The sequence below is a fragment of the Zalophus californianus genome, chromosome 2 (genome assembly GCF_009762305.2).
Source record: "Zalophus californianus isolate mZalCal1 chromosome 2, mZalCal1.pri.v2, whole genome shotgun sequence".
Lineage (NCBI taxonomy): Eukaryota > Metazoa > Chordata > Mammalia > Carnivora > Otariidae > Zalophus > Zalophus californianus.
This window is the reverse complement of record NC_045596.1, coordinates 122746943-122765462: the sequence shown is the minus strand read 5'-3', so window position 1 is coordinate 122765462 and position 18520 is coordinate 122746943. Positions and strand designations below refer to the sequence as shown.

The window sequence follows — 18520 nt, the reverse complement described above, 5'->3', positions numbered from 1 at the left end:
CACTAGGCCACCCTCCACTAAGTAAGGGCTATTTACTAAATGTTGGGCGAATTGCCAGTCCATAGGCCTGGCAGGAACTGATCTTCAGAAATCCTTAACTGCATTTCTCCATTTTGGAGGCCTGCCTCCTCCCTTCCCAAGATGAGAATCTACTGACTTTCAGATCCCCCCATAGACTGTACACATAATTGCCTTTCAAACACATAAGATCATTTTCTTTAGAAGTCTAACCGGAATTTCCCTTCACAAATTTAAGGTGACTACTTTTCTTTCTTACTAGAAAAATATAAAACGCCCCTTTTCTTTGTCAAGACAAATACACCAAAATCCTTTTTTTACATGTTTATCATTTTGCTTTTGAAGTTTGGACTTATTTCTCAACTAGTTCAGTTTTTTCTTTTGAATGGTTTTGAGCTTTTTACCATTTCCCTCATCTATGGAGGACTTAACTGGAAATAAGAGGATATTAGATACCTAGTAAGTGTTGAGTTAAAAGAAATTCAGAATAAAATACTGAAAATCATACGTAGAAATATAGTATAAACCTACTGTTGTAGAATTGTAAATATCGTGGCTAACAGGAAGAATAAAATTGCATGTCCTATAAGTAGACAGCTTTATTCTCTCCCAGTTGATAGAATTAGACTCATTCACTTACAAAATCCCTCAAAAACAAACAAGCAGGTTGGAAATAGTCTAAAGATTCCAGCCTCTCTTATCCTAGAATTTTCAGATTTTCATGTATGTTTTTTTTTTTTTCCGTCATGTCTTCATGGGAAAAGGGAGTCTGTTTGTTCAGAGACTTTCTACTGTTTACCCATTTCAGAGCCATTTTATGAGGGTAATGTAAAGGTTGGGAATAACTGCAAATGTGTGCAAGACAAGAAGTGTGTATTTTTAAAACCAGATGCGTAGATGCATGGCTTTAAGAGGAAAAGACACATATATAACAGACTTTGTTGAGATGTTACAATGTTGTGATTAAAGAGAAAATGTGCTCTCCTTTACGGACTTCTCTCTTCACAGAATCTTAAGATTTCCATTCACAATGCTGTAGAGTAGTTGCAGTAAAACAACTGTAACTGGGTTTTAGGGGGAAATGCTTCCGAGGGAGGGAGGGACAGAGCAGTAATCATGGGTAAAGGCACAGTTGTTTCAGAGAGACTCTGGCAGACACAGAAAGCTAGGGTGCAAATGGCACTGGATGCCCAAGTGGACAGTTATACCCATCAGAAAAAGTCTGTGTGTGTGTGTGTGTGTGTGTGTGTGTGTGTGTGTGTGATTTTCTGTGGCTGAGGGCTTCTCACCTCCGTGGCAGCAGACAGTAAGGAGCAGGGAGCCAGAATTGCTTGGTTAGTTCTTTCTGAGCTTTGATGACCAAGACCCAAACATATCCAAGCTCTTAGAGGGGCAGTGGGCTTTTAACTTCTACACAAAACCACAGACCATGGCACCTTCCGAGGGGAGTGGCCACCCACAACGGAGGGAACGTGAGAGCAGAGAGGACCCGCGGTAGCGGAGTGTCCAGGTCACCGAAGAGGAAGCTGGACCCAGATGCTGGTTTTCTCAGAGATCCCGCAGCCAGAGCCAAGCAGGCCAAGCCAGTTTCCCTGCGCACGCATCATTACTGTGCCAGGTCACAGAGGGTTACCAGCCCTTGCCTTCCTTTCCCACCAGCTGTCCGCTTCCTCTCTCTTCTCAAGGGGAAAGTGATCTTGAAGTAACAACATGAATATTTGCTGAGTTTGACTTTGGTGAATTAACTAACCCGTTGGTTTAAGCCAGATCAGCAGAGAACTGTGTAGTCTGCCTGGTGGAGAACAGAATCTCGTATTTTTTTTTTTTTTAAGATTGATTGATTGATTGATTTGAGAGAGTGAGAGCGAGAGAGATCACAGAGGGAGAGGGAGAAGCAGGCTTTCCACGGAGCAGGGAGCCAGATGCGGGGATCAATCCCAGGACCCTGGGACCATGACCCGAGCCGAAGGCAGACGCTTAACCCACTGAGCCACCCAGGTGCCCTGTCAATAGGCTTTTATATGGTGCCACTGGCATGTACTGAGGGACCTTCTAGGAAGAGGCTCCAGAAAATCTGCTCTTCTGTTCCCTGAAGGGATTCCCAGGCTGCCATCCACAAAAAGTTTCCCAGTGGAAATGCCTTGATATAACCCAAGCAAGAAATATTTTAAGTTTCAGAAGCTAGGAAAAACCATGATTCTCCCCAAAAGTTGGTGCATGTTTTTTGGGTTATTTTTCAGATGCTATGAATCTTGTAACTGAGCATTGTTCCTTCTTTGCTTAGGCCATAAGGAAGTATCATTTATCTTTAGAAAGGCAGTATAAGATAGTGGTTAGAGCTCAAACCTCAGAATCAGGCTGGTAGCTTAGGACCCACGGTTACACGAGAAACCTCGGTTTCCTCACTTGTAAAATGAAGATGGTCATAATCTGCTTTACTGTGAAGAATAGTTTTTTTTTCTCATAAAGATAATGAAAGTAAAACGTTGGGCATCTTTTGTGGCCCCTGGTAAATGCTTAATAGATGTGAGTTATTGTTACTATTATTTATTCATGCAATGAACAATAACATACAGTTAAACGGTAATAATATGTCAGGCACTCTGCTAGATTCTGGGAATAAAACACAGAGCAACCTAGACCCAGTTCCTATTGTCAGAGGGTGTTACCGGCCAGCAAAAACAAGCTCTTTTAGTCAAGTGTGACAGATGCCATGATGAGGGAGGAGGGGCGGGGGCATGTGTCAGGAGCATGTGAACTGGAGATGAACCCAGAACTGGAGGAAGTTTAAGTGCAAGTTCACCCAGTGGAGAGGCCAAGCTGTGCAGGGAAGGGCACGTCGGAGTTGGTGAGGGAGGTTTGGTGTGGCCGGAGAGCAGAGTGGCAGGGGGCCCTGAGACAGGGCTGAGAGCAGTGAGGGGCCAGGTCACGAGGGCCACGTATGCTACAGGGAGGAATTCTGACCTGACCCTAAATACAGCAGGAAGCCATCACCGTGCTGTGAGTGGGAATGAGGCTCGATCCGATTTACTTTTTAGAGGCATCACTCGGGGGCGTAGAGAGTGGGCTGAGAGGAGGCGAGGCTGCGGAACGGAACCCTCACCGGGCGATGGCAGGCCCTGGACTAGGTCCGCCATCTATAAAGCAAGCTTGTACCTTCCACCTTCCGGAAGCCACCCAGGAGGGAATACTTCAGTCAACATTTGCTCTTTCACCCGCTTCCCCCTTTGCGCCAATTTCAATGACTTATTGTATCCTTTTGTATTGTGTGGGTCTTTGGGTGAGTCTCCTGAAACATACTTTATAGGATGAAGTAGGAAAGAGAGAGGGTACTTAGGAACTAGGACTCCTTTCTTGAAATACATGTATTTCAAAGTAGCTGTATGGTTTTTTTTCCTGGGTCTGACCTGGTTTGGGAGAAAGGCTTTATCACAGACTCTGTGTGTGTCTTCACTAGCAAATGCCTTGAATCCTTGTCGAGGACGTGACCCAGACTGCCTTACCATTTCGGGACTGGCTTTTTCCTCCTCAAACATCTGACCTTAATTCCGACTCCTGCGGATTTAAGACGGCGCCATCACGTTACTGAGCTCGTCACCTCTCCCCCCGGCAAGGTGTGTGAAGATGGAAGATCTGTGTAGCCAGCTGATAAGAAATTGCTAATAGGTTAACCTGAGTCCTTTGAATTCAAACAAAAGAAGTTCTCAATCTAATTGGAATTAACCTGCCCTGACTTCTGCCTCATCTTCCCTGAAGCAAAGATGATACTGATCGGCAGGCAGAGAACCTGATGGGTGTTAATGGGGGGTTTTCAAGTTTGTCTTGCTTTTCTTAAACTGTTAAGAAAGAACAAAAAACATTATTTAGAATGAAATTAGTTTCCAGGAAGGGAAAGAAAGAAAGCCGAGAATTTATTATTAAAGAAAGAAATAGAGCCAAGGTGAAAAAAAAGACTTCTCACATCTCCTGGCCAGGTGCTCCGTGCATATAAATGTTTCAAGTTAAGCTTTAAGATCAAGGGAAAGTCTGTAGGGAGCCTTGTCTCCTGGAGATCTGCTTGCTAGAGCTGCTCCTGAATACAGGCTGCCCATTTTTATTTGGTTATTAAGGATTAAAGGGGCGACGATTCTGGAATGGTAGTTCCTTGGTTTCCATTAACTTTGTACAAGATAGTGAAAAGCACGCTTCCAAGGGAGGGTTTGCATATGTATTTTGTGCCATCAGCTGGCCTTCTTCCCTGTCATCTCGTGTGTATGGTTAACGTGAAATTGTTCTTCCTCTCATGCGCTCGAGCTAGAAGAAAGCCGCCTCGTTGCAATGGTTGAGAATCTCTGCACCTTTCAGAAATCCTCCTGGTTTTCACAGGAGTGTGGAGGGAAGATGAAAAGAATTTCACATTAGGTGGCTGGTTCCTCCAGATACAGAGGCTTAGCAATTGCCTTGGAAAGCTACTTGCCTTTGCCCAAGTTGGCTGGGCTTTCAGCGTCTGAGTACGGGAGCTGGGAGGCATTCCATCACTCCACGTCCATATTTAAAATTTTGCTTATTTATTGATCGTGCCACAGCTTGTCCTCAAAACTAAGGTGTGTCTGAAGTTACTTTCATCAAGTGCCTAAGAAAGCTTAGTGATAACATACACCTGAAGAGAACGCTTTATCCATGTGGTGGGTAATTGTGTTGCAATGATCTCATAGTTTGGGGTCACGAATGCCTGTTTGGATAAAGTCATTAAAATAAAAGTATGTGTGAAGAGCTCAGCCTTCAAAAAGAGCAAAAGTAAAAGCCAGTTTCCTGATTCAATCCATTTCTTGCAAACCATTCTTTAAAAACAGAATGGGAATGCAGAGTTTATAAAAATTTACACTCTCTATCATAACCTTTTTCGACCCCACACCAACCCACAAAGTGCAATGTATACCAACAGACTGGATCTAAGAGAGCAGAGTCTGGTGGAGGTTGGAGCAGAACCTACATATTTTGACTTCAGTTCTTGTGATTTCAGTACTACACATTTTTCTTCAATTACTCCCAGGTTTTGTTAGGCTGAATAGTATGAATGGTGAAAGATCAACTAGAGAAATAGAGTTCTGGGCCAGTATCTCTTATTGTATGTTTTTAATCGAAATGCTTGTATGCTCTGAGCCTAACTTATTTTATATTATAACCTCACAGTTTCATCATCATGGCTGCTCAATATCATGGTTCTTTCAAAAGTCATGATCGTTACTTACACGTCCCTAGTTGTTACGACCTAATGAGGAACACAGTTAAAGATTACAGAGTTGTAGTTTCACTTAGTGGTTATAGCAAACTTTTGTTAAAACATGAACTTCTTCTGTTTGAGATGGGATAATAGCTTAGAAATAGAGATTTGACAATATTTTAGTGCTCTCTGTAGTAATTTGTAGACCTCTGCAAAGTACCTGCTCCTTTCTGCATTTGAAAATGTTGCTGAACACTGCTGTTCCATAGTGTGTGGTACAGAGGTCATAGAGAAACCTCATCCTTGAGAACAGCATCATTCAGGGCAGATGACATTCCATTTTATTTACTCTTTGTTTCTTAGAAAAAAAAAATCGTCGCATTTAGTGGGCACAGGAATCTGGGGATGTTGAGTTTAGTCATGACCAGATGTGGGATTTGACTCCCTCTGTTGCCTCCACCAGCAGTGCCTTAGTCTGTGGGCTTTTCTTTGAAAAGATTTTATTTATTTGAGAGAGAGAGAGAGCATGAGCAGGGGGATAGGGCAGAGAGAGAATCAGGCTCCCTGCTGAGCAGCAAGGAGCCCAACGCAGGATTCCACATAGGGTTCGATCCTAGGACCCGGAGATCATGACCTGAGTCAAAGGCAGTTGCTTAACCAACTGAGCCACCCAGGTGCCCAGTCTGTGGGCCTTTGAGGAGAAGAGATGTGTCATCCTCCCTCACTCATGCAGCAAGTTTCTACCGCATTCCTACTGCACTTGAGAAAGTGATCTGGATCCCAGAAGTCAGAGGGAGGAGGTCACTGACCTCAAGGAGCTTAGAGTGAGCAGATCCACAGTAAGGAGCAGGGGCTGGTGGGAAGGCAGGCTGAGGATCAATGAGGACCCCATGGAAACACTGAGTGGAAGTGTAAAGTGAAGAAGCAGTGTTGTCTCAGCATAACCACCACTGTCATATAAACTAATGTGACAACAGTAAACTATTTTCTACTGAAATTCTTGTTGCCAGTGTGCATGGTGAAAATTTAAAATGCCATTGTTTTGTGCCAGATTTTTTTCCTAAACATTATTTGTTACTGGAAGACAACTCTGCTCTAGGGTTGATTGGGGCTAAAAATAGAGAAAACAGCATAAGGAGAATTATGCTAACAAACCAACAAAATCAAAGTTGCAATGTGGATGATCTGCAGAAAGCCGGTCTGCTAATTCTACCAGGGCTTTTCATAGATTCCTATGAAGTTGTCATTTTTTCAGGAACTTGTTTTAGTATTATGGCAACAACTTAGATTCTGTAGTACTAGGTAGTTTATAGAGTTCATTCCCATGCATTTTTATTACAAGATCTTTAAACAAATCTATGGCTATGACCTAGTCAGAGCAGATTTTTTTTAATCCCCATTATACAGAGCAGTAAACTGAGGCTTAGGGCTGCATTAAGGATAATCAATTAGCAGTAGAAATTAGAACCTAACTCTGACTCCGATTATCTTTCTATTACTATCTACCTTCCTACTCAGAATTCTAAATCAGGTATTTAAAAAATTTGAATATGATCAGCAGTTATACGCAGAATTTAAAACACCCAACATGTTTAGGTAAGTAGCTATTTTGGAGAGATAAGTGACCTTTAGATCCCCCACTCTGCCAAGCAACTGAGAGTGCATTTAGGAGTTTTTCCCAGCTCCAGAATATTTTCCTTTGGGAAAATAATTTTCATGGTTGTGGATCACCAATTTGACTGTTTTTTGTTTTGTTTTGGTTTTTTTTAAACCAAACCATCTGGCAGCTGTGTCTTATTTCTTCCTGCTGCCAATGGCTGGACCCACACACATTCAGACCTCACACAAAAATGCCAATGTCTGCACATTTTCGCTACGAAAAGGCATTTTCAGTCAAAGCAGAGAGCAATGAGGCTCTGCCTGTCTGTTGCAATAACATTAATATTATCTCTGTACAGATGCTTTTAGATGTATGAAGTTAAAATGCAGAGCCCTGGAGATGCCTAGAAGCACACATGAGAGTAGCACAGCCATTCACGAAGACCTAAGAAACTGAAAATTTGCAGGATAAACTTTTCACCATGACAAAGTAAAGCCATGTTGCCTATTCCAATATGAGATTGACAGCAGGAAATAGTGACAATAAAGTTAGTGTAGGATGCATTTAGGGTGCAGAGAGGCGGGAGAGGTATATATGTGTCGTTGGTCAGAATAAACCAGGATATTATTAACTACCAATGTAAATTTGGCCTCAGAGAATAAAAATGCTGAAATCTGAGGGCAGCGAAGTCAGTCTGGCTATAGATAAGCCGAGGAAGAACAGACCTGAAATAAACAATCATTCCAGGCCCTTTGACAAGAGAGATGGTTTATATTAGTGGATAGCGTTTCAGAATTCAGAGGAGCCGAGGGTCGGCTTTGCAATGAGGGCTGCAAGTGCTGAATGGAAGGTGCTCAGTAAACCTGGCACGAGCTCTACCCAAGTGGTGGTAGGGCTGGGCTAACTCCTGGGCACACAGGAAAATGCTGCTATCTGGGGCCTGTTGACCCATTTCACTCATCCTTTCAACTATTTTGAAAGTGAGGAAAGGACACACACACACACACACACACACACACACACACACGCAGATACATCTATATGTGTGATCGCTTATTTACTTATTTATTAGACTTTATTTTTTAAGAGCAGTGTTAGGATCACAGCAAAATTGAGAGGAAGGTACAGAGATTTCCCATATGCCCCCTGCCCCCACACATGCATAGCTTCCCCTCATTATCAACATCCCCCAGCAGAGTGGGATATTTGTTGTCATTGATGAACCTCCACTGACACATCACACAATCACTCATGGTCTACATTACATTCTTGGTGTTGTGTATTCATCCTGTGGGTTTGGACAAACGTATAAGGACGTATATCTGTTATTATAGTACCATACAGAGAAGTTTCATTGCCGTAAAAATCCACAGTGTGCTGCTGCCTATTCATCTCTCCCCACCCCTAACCCCTGGCCCTCTTACTGTCTCTGGAATAGTCTTGCCTATTTCAGAATGTAGGAATCCTACAGTATGTGGCCTTTTCAGGCTAGCTTCTTTCATTTAGTAATAATGTATTTAAGGTTCTCCCAAGTCTTTTCATGGCTTGTATCCAAGTTTTGGTAATTATGAAGAAAGCTGTTGTAAACATCTATGTGCAGGTTTTTGTGTGGGCGTAAGTTTTCAACCCCTTTAGATAAATGCCAAGAAGCACAATTGATGAATGGCATGGTAAGAGTATATTTTGTTTTATAAGAAGCAACCAAATTACCTTTCAGAGTGGCTGTACCATTTTGCATTCCAACCAGCAATAAGTGAAAATTTCTGTTTCTCCGTGTCCTTACCAGCATTTGGTGTTGTTGGTATTCGGGATTTTGGTCATTCTAATAGGTGTGTGGTGGTATCTTGTTGTTTTAATTTGCTTTTCCTTGACGACATATGATGTGGAATATTTTTTCATATGTTAATTTGTCATCTGTGTATCTTCTTTGGGGAGGTGTCTGTGAAGGTCTTTGGCCCATCTTTAAATCAGGTTATTTTGTTATTGTTGAGTTGTAAGAGTTCTTTGTATATCTTGAATAACAGTCTTTTATCGGATGTGTCTTTTGCAAATATTTTCTCCCAGTCTGTGGCTTATCTTCCCATTCTCTTGACATTGTCTTTCACAGAACAGAAGTTTTTAATTTTAATGAGTCCATCTTATCAATTTTTTTTTCATGGATTATACCTTTGGTGTTGTACCTGAGAAGTTATTGCCATACCCAAGTCGTCTAGGTTTTCTTCTGTGTTATATTTTAGGGGTTTTATAGTGTTGCATCTTCTAGCTAGGTCTGTCATCCACTTTGAATTAATTTTTGTGAAGGGTATGAGGTCTGTGTCTAAATCAATTGTTTTATATTTGCTCCTTTGTCAAAGATCAGTGGACTATTTATGGGGGACCTGTTTCTGGGCCTTCTTCTGTCCCATGGATCTATTTGTCTATTCTTTGATCAGTGCCATGCTGTCTTGATTCCTACAGCTTTATAGTGAATCTTGAAGTTGGGTAATGTCAGTCCTCCCACTTTGTTCTTTAATATTGTTATGGCTGTTCTAGGCCTTTTACCTCTCCATACAAACTTTAGAATCAGTTTGTTGGTAATCCACAAAATAATTTGCTGGGATTGCATTGAATCTATAGATCAGTTTGGGAAGAACTGACGTCTTGACAATATTGAGTCTTCCTATCAATGAACATAGGGTATCTCTCCATGTATTTAGTTCTTTGATTTTGTTCATCAGAGTTTTATAGTTTTCCCTGTAGAGATCTTGTTCAGATTTTGTTAGCTTTATATACTTAAGTGTTTTGGGGTGCGATTATAAATGGTATTTATTTTTTAATTTCAAATTCCCCTTGTTCATTGCTGTTATGCCAGAGACAGGTTGCCTTTTGTATGTTAACCTTGTATCCTACAACCTTGCTATAATTGCTTGTTAGTTCCAGGAGGTTATTTTGTTGTTGTTTATTCTTACATTTTTTCTTTACACAGATGATCATCTGTGAACAAAGACAGTTTTATTTCTTCCTTCCCAAACTGTATACCCTTCCTTTCCGTTCCCTTTTTTCTCTTCTTGTCTTATTAGCTAGAACTTCCAGTACAATGGTGAAAGGGAAGGGTAAGGGGAGTTCCTTGCCTTGCTCTTGATCTTAGTGAGAAAGCTTCTAATTTCTCACCATTAAGTACTGTTCTTTATCAACTTGAGGAAGTTTCCTTCTAAGTTTACTGAGAGTTTTTATCATGAATAGGTGTTGGATTTTTTCAAATGCTTTTCTGCATTTATTGATGTGCTCATGTGACTTTTCATTTATAGCCTGTTACTATGATAATTAACATACAGTGTTATATTAATTTCAGGTGTACAATATAGTGATTTGACAATTCTGTATATTACTCAGCGCTCATCACAAGTGTATTCTTAATCCTCTTCACCTGTTTCACCCCCACCCCATCTACCCCCCCTTCTGGTAGCCATCTGTTTGTTTTCTAGAGTTAAGAGTCTGTTTCTTGGTTTTTCTCTTTTTTTTTATTCATTTGTTTTGTTTCTTAAATTGTACATATGAGTGAAATCATATGGTATTTGTCTTTCCTTGACTGACTTATTTCACTTAGCATTATACCCTCTAGGTCCATCCAGGTTGTTGCAAATAGCAAGATTTTCTTCTTTTTTAAGGCTGAGTAATATTCCATTGTGTGTGTGTGTGTGTGTGTATATATATATATATCACACCTTCTTTATCCATTTATCTACTGACAGATACTTGGATTGCTTCCATATCTTGGCTATTGTAAATAATGCTACAATAAACATAGGGGTGCATGTATTCCTTTGAATTAGTGTTTCTGTATTCTTTGGGTAAATACCTAGTAGTGGAATTACTGGATCAAATGGTAACTCCATTTTTAATTTTTTGAAGAACCTCCATACTGTTTTCCACAGTGGCTGTACCAGTTTGCATTCCCACCAACAGCGCATGGGGGTTCTTTTTCTCCACATCTTCACCAACACTTGTTGTTTCTTATAATTTTGGTTTTAGCCATTCTGACAGGTGCAAGGTGATATCTCATTGAGGTTTTTATTTGCATTTCTCTGATGATGAGTTATATTGAACATCTTCTCATGTGTCTATTGGCCATCTGAATGTCTTCTTTGAAAAAATGTTCATGTCTTCTGCCTATTTTTAATTGGATTATTTGTGGGACTTTTTTCTGGCATTGAGTTGTATAAGTTCTTTATATATTTTGGATAGTAACCCTTTATCAAATATGTCATTTGCAAATATCTTTTTCCATTCAGTAGGTTGTCTTTTAGTTTTGATTTTTTTTTTTTTGGCTGTGCAGAAGCTTTTTATTTTTATGTAGTCGCTATAGTTTATTTTTGCTTTTGTTTTCCTTGCCTCAGAAGATATATCTAGAAAAATATTTCTATGACTGATGTCAGAAAAATTAATGCCTGTGCTCTCTTCTAGAGTTTTTATAGACTTAGGTCTCACATTAAGGTCCTTAATTCATTTTCAGTTTATTTTTTTGTATGGTATTTATTTATTTTAGAAAGAGAATGAGAGCACCAGAGGGAAGAGGGTCAGAGGGAGAAGCAGACTCCCCGCTGAGCAGGGAGCCCGATGCAGGACTCAATCCTGGGACTCCAGGATCATGATCTGAGCCGAAGGCAGTCGCTTAACCAACTGAGCCACCCAGGCGCCCTATTTTTTTGTATGGTATAAGGAAGCAGTCCCATTTAGTTCTTTTGCAGGTGGCTGTCCAGTTTTCCCAACACCATTGTTGAAGAGACTTTTTCCCATTGCATATTCATGCCTTTGTTGAAGATTAATTGATCACTTAATCATGGGTTTATTTCTGGGCTTTATATTCTGTTCCGCTGATCTTTGTGTCTATTTTTTTTAAGATTTCATTTATTTATTTCAGAGAGAGAGTGAGAGAGAGAGAGCACGAGAGGGAGGAGGGTCAGAGGGAGAAGCAGACTCTTTGCTGAGCAGGGAGCCTGATATGGGACTCCATCCCAGGACCTTGGGATCATGACCTGAGCCAAAGGAGATGCCTAACCAACTGAGCCACCCAGGTGCCCCTTTGTGTCTATTTTTATGCCAGTACCATACTGTTTTGATTACTACAACTTTGTCGTATATCTTGAAATCTGGGATTGTGATACCTCCAGTTTTGTTCTTCTTTTTCAAGATTGCTTTGGTTATCAGGGTCTTTTGTGGTTCTATACAAATTTTAGGAGTATTTGTTCTGGTTCTGTGAAAAAAGCTGTTGGTATTTTGATGGGGATTGCATTAAATCTATAGACTGCTTTGGGTAGTGTGGACATTTTCATAATATTTGTTCTCCCAACCGAGGAGCGTGGAATATCTTTTTGTTTGTTTGTGTCATCTTCAATTTCTTTCATTAGTGTTTTATAGTTTACAGAGTACTGGTCTTTCAGCTCTTTGGTTAAGGTTTATTCCTAGGTTTTTTATTATTTTTGGTGCAATTCTAAATGGGACTGTTATCTTAATTTCTCTTTCTGCTACTTAATTAGTGTATAGAAATGCATGAATTTCTGTATATTGATTTTGTAACTTGTGATTTTACTGAATTCATTTATCAGTTCCTAGTAGTTTTTTGGTGGAGTCTTTAGGGTTTTCTATATATAGTATCATGTAATCTGCAAGTTAAACAGTCTTGCATACCTTGCATACCTGGGATAAATTCCACTTGGTTATGTAATATACAGTATATAATACTTTTTCTATATTATTGGCATGCATATTTATTTAACTTCCTATTTACCTTTCTAACTTTATGAATTGGAAGAGAAAATTTCCTAGATATTTAAAAAGATCTAAATACGTGCAACTGTTGGTTCATGTCCTGGACTGAATATGAAGTTTGCATTTTTCACATTAATTTTTATCCCTTTATTGAATTGGGCAGATAACAAAGCTGGAGGTTTTCTCTTTGAAGAAGATGATGGTGGTGATCAGACTCTGCAGTCTTGTCCTTACCTAAAATTTTATGTTATGGTCAAAAGTTATATTCATCTTATTTTAAAGGATTTTTAGGATTGTGATTTTAGGATTGCAAATATGTGCCATTTGTAAATATTTCAGTACCCAACGATCCATGTCTTTCCTTTTATTTTTTATGCAAATAGGACCAAGATGCTTTTATTCCCAAATTAGGGACTTAGAGACTGAAGTCTAGAAATTAGGAAAGCTGAGGATGAGTCTTTTTTTTTTTTTTAAAGATTTTAGTTATTTATTTTGAAGAGAGAGAACGAGATAGAGAGAGCATGAGAGGGGATAGGGTCAGAGGGAGAAGCAGACTCCCTGCTGAGCAGGGAGCCCGATGCGGGACTCGATCCCAGGAGCCTGGGATCATGACCTGAGCCGAAGGCAGTCGCTTAACCAACTGAGCCACCCAGGCACCCGAGGATGAGTCTTGATTTGGTACCTTAGTCACTTTTAACTTATTTCATTTTATAGTTGAATCATTTCTTTACCTTACTGTTGTAAAGTGGAGACAGCAGGATCACCCACACATTAAGTAATTTGTTCAAAATCTATTGAGTGCCAACTATATACCAGAAACTATGATAAATATTAGGGATGCAAAGATGAATAAGATGAGGCATCTGTCTTAGAGGAGCTCACAGTTAAATGAAGAAGGTGAGTAATCTGATAAACAATAATGCAAGTGCTATGAGACATGAGTAGAGGTTTCTGGAAATTTAGAGGACAAAGAAACTCTGCCTTAGGGAGTTGACATCTGACTTGGGTCACGAGGGTCCTTTTTAAAGAATCTTATCAGTTCTCTCCAGAAAAATAAAGCAAAGATCGCTCTGTCTTCATGCATCTCATGGACCCTCTCCCAAAGTGACTGAGATTTGCTTAAAACTAACTGTCACTACATAATAATATGTATTTTTTGTTTTTCAGTGTACAGAGTGTTTTCTTATAGAAGTCTCAGCAAGATGTCTGTAGCATGGATATAATCCTTCCCACTTCACATGTGAGAAAGAAAGCTGAGTACAGAAAAGTAAGTAACTTGCACCAGGGCCCACTCAGTGGCATGGCCTGGATTCAACACTTGCCTTCTTCTGATTCCAAAACTAAAATTTTTCCTCTTGTTCAACTCTGATTACATAAATAATAATGTCCAACAGCAGCATTTCATCAAGCTTCCTGTCTAAAATGGAACATTTTTCATTTATGCTCCCATTGAAGAGATGAATGTTCCTCCGGTGCAGATACCCATTAGTTAAAAGAAATTTAAGAACTGCTCTGCCAGGCAAGCCCAGTGTTCTGTCCAGCCCAACATTGTGTTGACAACAGAGGCCTCAAGGGATTTGCCAGGAAAGGACATAGTTTTCCTCTCTGACATTAACCTTAAAGGTTAGGTGTACTCTCAGTAGCCATTTATGACTCTGACATTCATAAATTTGGTCAAACCTTTATGAGTCCATTTATATTCCTTGCCTGTACTTCTTTTGTGCTAAGAGCTCCACGTGTTTATTTTCTGAGCAATGTAATACTTCGTTTTATTTGTTCTCAACTCACCTCACTCAATTCGAGGGAGTCCTCCTCCTCAAGTGAGGAATTGAGAATTATGAGAATAAGTGTACTTGAGTTGACTTTACACATGATCTCCAGAATTCTCTAGGTGTGTTTTATTTTTTCTTGAACAGAATAAATAAAATTGTACATTATATTTCTGTGGCAGAGGGACTAATATTTTATTTAAAGATTAGAATTCTCTCTCCTGGCATATTTCCTGTATACGTTTTGATGAACTTACTCTAGAGTTCCCTTAGAATAACCTCATTTTGGTATTTTTAATTCATATTTGCATGTTGAAGGCGGCTCTCTTCTGGCCCTGGGGAAGCTTGAGGTAATTTTCATTCTAATCTATAACTACTTGTGGAGCGTAGGTATATAGTAGAATATGTTATGTATATTTCATAACTGATCCTAACTAACTGATGTGTTAGAGAACATCATAAAGTAGGAGAAGAATGCTGGCCTGGGTGTCAAGAATCAGGTGTTCTAGAACCATCCCTGGACTATAGTTTCCAAGTGTGTAAGATTAGGGATTTGAATTGGGTAATTTTTGAGATCTCGTCGTACTTTAATTCTGAGTCCCTGATTTCCTTGGTGATTTAACTGAATATAACCAGTTCTAGTTTTCCTAAGCCCCAATAGACCTCCCCCAATTCCATCCTGATTCAGTTGCTCTCATTTGAAGGCTTTAGATGGATCACATACACTGTTTTCTTTTATTCATATTGCCTATTTCCCACCACAGAGATTTCAAGCAAATGAAATCATTATAATTTCTTCACATCACACCCTTACAGAAATAATGACTGAATTTCCCATAGGTTATTCCTAAGTGATGGATTTATTTTAGGTTCCACAAGCCTATCCTGTTTGGCGTAGGTCATGAAGGCCTCCTGTGTGTTCCCTTTGTTCTAAGGGGTCACCCTTGTAATTGAGTATTATCATCCTTTAAGAGTTATTAAGAAGTAAATATTGACCAAAGGCTCTCCATTTGCATCTTTGAATTTTCTCAGAATCTCAAGGTCAATCTTATCTGTCCCAGCTACATTTGTTTGTTGACTTGGATAAAAAAAAAAGTTTTAGCATTGGCCACTTACTGGTTTTGCCATGAGGAAGATGCATTTGGTAAGAATTGCTTTCTTTGCTCTTTATCAAATAGCAAATGGAGGGCTGTAAAGTTCACAGTCATTTATATACAACATCACTCTGTTCAGCAAGTGAACACTCATCATACCTCCGACTTCCATTTGCAACCAGGTGTCTGCCACCTCTACTCAGAGGCCCTGGTGCTTCAAGCACACCATTCATGGTGTGGTGAAAGCCCATGAACTCAGAGGTCAAACAATCCCTTCTGTAAAATAGAGCCAATGACACATCATGGGGTCGTGCTGGGGACTACACGATGGATGTACCACACCTCTGACACAGAGAGGGTATTTAAGTTTATGAGTGTTGGTTCCGCACTCTTGCACTCTGGTTCTCTAATTAAGCCAGCCAACAACACAAATAGGAATAGACCATGGCAGCAGGGGAATATGGAAGCAATAGAACACCAAACTCCAGGAGAAAGGGTCTTCACAAATAGAGAGGTGCTGCAGTCTATGAAAATATAAGTGAACTCAATGTGACTTATGAAGCTGACCAGACTGATGGTCATTGTTTTTAAAAAAGTTGCTTTTTATGTTCAAACTGGCTCTAGTCGTCATCAGTTGCTATGTTCTTTTTACCTTGCTGTGTGGTTCATATTAACTGCAATGATCTGGGTCTTTCTCTTAGATAGCCTACTTTATTAGGCCATAAAGCTTTATGTGTCCAGGTTTGAAATCAGGGCCGCTGCTCCTTAAATGGTTTTCTTTGACAGGTGAGTACTTCTCTCAACCTCTTTGTGCTGTCAGAGAGTTACTGTCATGATTGAGTTACTGTCATTGATTTCTGCCACCTGCCCTAGCATAGCCCTTACAAGACCTGCTTTCTCTATTCACCACCCAGGACCTGTATCCTCTCTCTGTATTACTAAATAGAGGAATAAGGGGGCAGGAAAGGGAGAAAAAAGGAAAAGTCCTTTGAAAATCCTAACTTGACATAGGGTAATAGCTCATAAAATTACTCTTTTGATATCTCTAAAATTAAAACAAAAATGTAACAATTAAAAAATGTTAATTAGAAAAGAATGAACAGAGGTGCCCAGCTGGCTAAGTCTGAAGAGTGTGTAAGCGTGTGACTCTTGATCTCACGGTCGTGAGTTCAAGCCCTACATTGGGTGTAACAATTTAGTTAAAAAAAAAAAGAAGAAGAAGAGGAAAACAATGAATGGCTTCATTTTAGAAAGAATAGGCTGTATATTTATTCATAAAGATACTCCTTTAATACTATTGGATTCAGAATGTTGATTTTTTTAAAAAAGTCCAAATCTCTCTTTAAGGTACTTAGTAGAAAGCACCGGGTAGAGATTATAGTGATGAAGAAAACACAGGTTTGCCTTCATTCCATTTAGCGTCTGAGCAAGGAAGCCGGATGTATACTTATACGTACAAATTAAGATAATATTCAGCGGGATAATAAGATAACATACTATCGTGGCACAACAAAGTGGGAGACCAGCTGTCATGGGGGGATTTGGGAAATGGGAGTGTTCAAACTGGGCCCTACAGAAGGGGTAAGATTTAGACTAGCATGCTGTGGGGAGAGCAGTACCAGAAGAAGTAACTGAGCAAGGATGAGAGAAAGAGCCCTGTGTTTGGGGAAAGGCAAGCACCCTTGCTTGGAAGATCTGGAGAGTGCAGGGGAGGCATGTGGTGGAGATAGGCATGGACAAGCCACCCAGGTCTCTACGCATCTATTCTAGATACTTCTTATGAATGCCATTGTCTTGTCTAGTGTGCATCTTGTCAGGACTTTAGGTCTCACATTCTAATTTGGAGAAGACAAAGCTTTTTCTGAAGCCATCTTGTGGTCTGCTAATCTGAACATCACTTGGAGGTTCAGGTAATAGAATGATTGCTCAAAAAATTCCCTACTGAAATGTTCCTTACTGGGTGTGAAAAAAGAGAGGTGGGCTTTGCGGGCCTGCAGGAGGAAGCTGGGATATTTGGGCAGTGGCGGCGGTGGTGGTGTTTTGACTGCCCAGGTTTGAATCCTGGTTTCCACACTCAGTGTCTCAGTTTCTTCAGCTCTAAAATGGGGGCAATAAGAGAACCTATTTGGTATGTACTGGTGTTTCACAGAACAAGAAATGTAGAGGGAAGGCGCTTTCAGGGTTAACTCAGCAGTTAACACTCCCACTGGGAAACCCGCCTTTCTACTTTCTCTTCTTTTCTCTGCCATACTTAGCAGTTTGGTTTGGGTGCGTAGGCTTCTTCTAATGGTTCCAAGATGACGGCTTCAGTTACTGGCATGACATGGCCACTTCCCCCTGTGTGCTTCTCTTGACGAGTAAAGGAAGTCTTTCCCAGAAATTCCCAATACATTATCACTTATTTCTCCTCATTTACAGCTTCTCAAGGAAGACTCTGCCTACCTGGAATCAGCGGCTGACAAAGGAGATGATAGACAGTGACTGGTCATGATTGTTCCTCTGGGCTGGGGATGGAATAGACTTCTCTGAGCTCTTGGTAAGAGGGTGGTAAACACAGTAAAAAATATTGGGGCTCAGACAGGAAGAAAGAAGAAGCAATTGCCTTGGGACTGGCAGCTGAGTATCTGCCTTACTTCCTCTGTATTTTTCCAAGAATTGAATAAAAAGACCCAGAAAAAATTACTTAGCAAAGTACCTGACAAATGATTCATCCACAATAGAAGTTAGTGGTTATTGTTATTTTTATTCATATTGGTATTTAATATTATTTCATTTAAGTGCACTTTTTTCTCTGATGTGGGCAGAATCACCTTTCCCTTCATATGGCTGATTTTATCTTATAGTGTGGTAACTTTGATGTTCTCTCAAAGGTGAAAATAGGAGTTCATCTGTTTCCCAACGTATGTAGAATGGCAATGGCTTTTTCCTTCAAGGCACATATTCTTCAGGATGTGTACTCTGTTGGCTCAGAAAGTCCAAGCCTTATAGCCATCTGCTACTTATTAGCTGGGTAACCTTGGCTAAGTTAGTTACTCTGTGTCTGTGTTCCCTCATCTTTGAAAGGAATATGATCTTGGGACTTACCTCA

The 18520-nt window shown here is 40.1% G+C and overlaps 1 long non-coding RNA gene across 1 annotated transcript; it reads left to right on the top strand.

Moving 5' to 3' along the window:
• Window positions 1-2862: 2862 nt before the first annotated feature.
• On the top strand, window positions 2863-18098 carry LOC113924366. Its single transcript, XR_003520648.2, has 4 exons — window positions 2863-3018; window positions 3476-3632; window positions 13737-13836; window positions 17851-18098. It is a non-coding gene; the product is annotated as an uncharacterized LOC113924366 (long non-coding RNA).
• Window positions 18099-18520: the final 422 nt, after the last annotated feature.